Raw genomic sequence first — 4,653 nt, 5'->3', positions numbered from 1 at the left:
CCAAATGTCCAACAATGATAGACTGGATTAAGAAAATGTGGCACATATACACCATGGAATACTATGCAGCCATAAAAAATGATGAGTTCACGTCCTTTGTAGGGACATGGATGAAATTGGAAATCATCATTCTCAGTAAACTATCGCAAGAACAAAAAACCAAACACCGCATATTCTCACTCATAGGTGGGAATTGAACAATGAGAACACATGGACACAGGAAGGGGAACATCACACTCTGGGGACTGTTGTGGGGTGGGGGGAGGGGGGAGGGATAGCATTGGAAGATATACCTAATGCTAGATGACGAGTTGGTGGGTGCAGCGCACCAGCATGGCACATGTATACATATGTAACTTACCTGCACATTGCGCACATGTACCATAAAACCTAAAGTATAATAATAATAATAATAAAAAAAAAAAAAAAAAAAAAAAAAACAAAAAAAAAAACAAAGGGAGAAAAAAAAAAAAAAAAAAAAGAAAGACACAGCAACAATTGTAGCATATATTGGTTGGTCACCCATTACCTGCCAGACCCAGTGGTGTTATTATGTTACTAGGCTGTGAATTTTAGTCCTCATTGTACTTCTATGAGTCAGGGACTTCCTTTTATCACAGGAGGAAACTGAGGTCTAAACAGACTAAGTAACTTGCCCAAGTTCATAGAGCTCTCAAGCTGTAGGCCTTAGATCTTAATGAAAGTGTGCCTGACTCCAGAATACACATCTTCACATTGTACTGAATGAATGAATGAAGGAATGAATGAATGAATGAAGAGTGAGTGGATGAGTAAGCTGAGGCCCTGCTCCCTCTCCCCCTCATCTTTCACCCTCCATTCCCACCCTGCCCTCCCAACTCATCTGCTGGTTCTGAGACTGAAAGATCAGAATTACATTTTTGCAGATTTCCCAAAGGAACACTGGGGCCATCACTCCCCTTAGTGCCTCAGGACACTAAGCTGGCTGGAGCATTGCCATCTGCCTTGGCCCTTCAGGAGCTGTCAATGTCTAGATACCCACTTAGCTTCCTTCCTGTCACATTGGTACACTCAGCATCATTTGCCTCTGAAATATGTTGTGTGAAGGGGAAAGATTTGAGAAAGCAGCATGTTTTACAGATCAAGACGATTTCTTATTTACCAGTGTGCTAGTTTCTGTTATTTTTTTTTGTACCCTAGTGTATAATCAGAGCTCATAAAAGTGCTACCGTGTGGGAGGTCTACATTTCCTCTCTATTAAGCATCCCCAGATGTTCATAGATCCTGACACTTCATACCTCCCGCCTGCTTTGGTTCACCTTCCAGCCTCACGGCTCCTCTTTGCTTCAGTTGACGAGCCCAGCATGTCCCACTCTGTGGTTCACTAATCAGCCATCATTCCCCAACGTCACAACTCAACGTCTGCCTAAAAGTCTGTTTCCTCCTTTATGTGGTCAGGTGTCTGTTGTCTGCTCATATTCAGAAATCACTCTTTTATGAGAACCTGACTCCCAACTGCAGATGGATTTCCTTGCTGCTTTTGGAAATCGCTGATAGCACTTCTTCCTTGGTGCAATCAGAGGAGTCCCTGTGTGGTACATGCTGACCCAGTGGCTAGACAGGGATTCATCAAACATTTTTATACATTGCGGTTGGCAAACTCTTAATTTCAGGAGATGCTGTGATGAAGCAAGGAAACACTGTGGTCCTCCAGATAGGTCTGATGGTCTATTTTTGCAAAGTATCATACCCAAAGGGTGCTTGGGATGGCCCAAGTAGGGGCTTTTCCCATGAATCCACTCAAGGACTAGCTCCACAGGCTTACGGCTCTGGCCTGAGGGCTTTGATCTTTATAATCTCGGAAAGGACAATGCAGGGGCTTAGGATGATCCAAGACTTGGAGTCTGCAGAACTGGGATCAAATCTCACTCTGCCATGTACTAGTTCTGTGACATAAAGAAAATCACTGAATTTCAGGGCTTCATTTTCCTCACTTACAAAATGGGAATAGCAAGAACAAAAATTACTTCACAAAATTATTGTAAGAATTAAATAAGTGAGTTTGTGTGGATGTATTTGGAACAGAGTAAGCTTTTATCAAATATTAAATGAATTTCTGAAGTGAAAAAAAATGAAGATGTCCTCTTTCATTTTCTCTTCTCACCATTAAGAAGAGAAATAGCATCGCCACAGGTGAGGGGCCTGCACCCAAGCTTAAGAACCACTCTGTTGGCATGATGGCAGGACTCAGGCCATCCTAGTCCTAGTTTCTTGACTCTACCTAGCCAAGAAGTCTTGTGTCACTTCTTTACTGCTTTATTTTAAAATTTTATTATAAAAATTTTTAAACATACACAAAAGTAAAAAGAATGGCATAATGAAGAATCTACTAGCTAGTTCCAATTATTAACACTCTGGCATATTATAATATGAATGCATATATATGTATGTATAATATGTACACATGTACACACACACACACACATATCTATTTGCTAAACTATTACAGACATAATGGTTCTTCATTCCCAAATACTTCATAAAGCATCTCTAAGAGTTGTCATTGTTTATATAATTACAGCAATATTATGCAGTAACCAAATTAATAGTTCCTTAATATCATTTATTATCTAGTTCATGTTAATAATTCCCCAGTTATTTCCAGAATATATATTGTAACATTTTTAGGAATGGGGATCCAATCAAAGATGCATTTGGTTGTTAAATCTTTCAAAATATGTAACAGACCACTTTTCCTACTCCCAGCCTACTGCCACACACTTTGTTCACTTTCATTCTAAATTCAACCCCTGGGCTATGACAGTGATCCATCAGCTGGCATCAGCTGGCACTTGAGCTGGCTTCTGAAGCTGGCTTGGATCAACAGAGCACAGCAGTGTGTGAAAGAGGCCTGGCAAAGGGAGCAGCAGCATGGGTAGAGACACAGAAGGAGGGAGGCCTGGAGTGTGTATAGGACACTCTGAGCCGTTCAGTCTAATTAGAGGGCAGGAGTGTCCTACTGATACAACCCATCATGGTGGAAAATACAAACTTGTAGTCCATTTCCAGAAAGACCTAACTTGTTGTCAACCATGGATATACTAGGTATCCAGAAGTCAGAACAAACATTTCTTCACTGTTACCTTGGAGTAGAGCTGCCTTTCCCTCAAAGAGTTACTGGGAGGTCTCTTTCCCCTCTAGTCTTCCTCCTTCACATTGGACTCCTCGGGCTCTAGGACCTTGGCTTAAGTTCACTGCCACCTTCTTAACCTTCATTGCCAAGCCCCATGTCCCTGGAGCTATGCTTTCATTAAAGAGCAGCCTCTACGAGGCAAGCTGGTGTCTCTCCTAGTAAACTGATTGCTTCTCATAGCTTTGATTCCTTATCATGCTAAAATGCACTAAGGATGAGGATGTTGAGAGGCAAGAGGGGTGACGGGAGCAAAGAACCCTGCACTGATAAGTGAGACAGGCAGAATTCCCAAGTGGTAGAAAGTGGGTTTGTAAGCATAGGTTGGATTTGGTCACCAAGAATTTCTGAGCAAGGGAAAAACCTAGTATGAACATTTGAAATGTGTCAATCTTGGAGTGAAGCATAAAGTAGGCTGGAAAGAAGTAACTCAATTTGGGGAGATTCCGGTGGAGAGGCTATCTGGGAAGTGGTAGGTAGCTCTGAAAGCATGAATACCACTATCCAAAGAGAATGCTGAGATAGAGAACACTGCTAAGGATGACTCTTCAGGGCACACCCACAAACTGGGAGGTCAAAAGAAGCACTGAGGAGAAGGTAGAACCAACTCATTCTGAGAGGGAGGAGGAGAACCAGCCCATCCCTGTATAACAGAAACAAGTGGAGAGATTTTCCAAAAGGAAAGATTGGTAACAGTATCCCATGATGAACTGCTGTTGTAGAGATAAGACCCGAGCAAGCTACTTTGAATGGGGTGTCCAACAGGCAACTTCCTTCAGGCCACCACTGGTCCATTGGCATCTGTCTTCCTTTCTGGGGTCCTCCTCTGCCAGCCATATTCATCTCTCCACTGAACTCTGGGTCCCATCCCCTTCTGCCCCCTCGCTCAATCAGTCTCCCATCTCCTGTCTTAATCCTCAGCCAATAAAGAGGCTCAAGACTCTTCTATCTTAAAAATGCAAACCAACTAACCTCCCTCAATCTTACATCTGCATCCAAATCTTGTCTTCACTCTCTATTATGCCACATTCAAGCTCTTTGAGGAACTTATCTGTGTCCACTTCATCTCCTTTCATTCATTCCTTACTGCTGTCCCTTTCATCAAAAGGCCCCTTTTATCCTCATTAGGTTCACTGATGCTCTCCATACTTTTCAGTCCAACAGGCAATTTTCTGTCTGTATCTTATCTGGCCCTGCAAGTCATTTGATAATATTAATTAATTTCTTTTGCTTACAATCGCTTCCTGCCTTGCTTCCAAAACAACACTTCTTCCTATTTCTCCTCACGCCTCTCTGTGTGTTCCCTCTCCATCTCCTCTGCCTTGAAATGTGTTGGACTCCCTGGCCTCTGGGGCCTTGGCTTCACTTCATTGCCACCTTCTTGATCTTCATTGCCAAGCCCCATGTCCCTGGAGCTATGCTTTCATTAGAGAGCATAGCCTTGAGGTCTGTCCTCAGTTCCTCTGCTCTCTTTATGCAGTACA

The sequence above is a fragment of the Pongo abelii genome, chromosome 1, assembly GCF_028885655.2.
Source record: "Pongo abelii isolate AG06213 chromosome 1, NHGRI_mPonAbe1-v2.0_pri, whole genome shotgun sequence".
Lineage (NCBI taxonomy): Eukaryota > Metazoa > Chordata > Mammalia > Primates > Hominidae > Pongo > Pongo abelii.
This window is presented reverse-complemented; position numbering follows the sequence as displayed.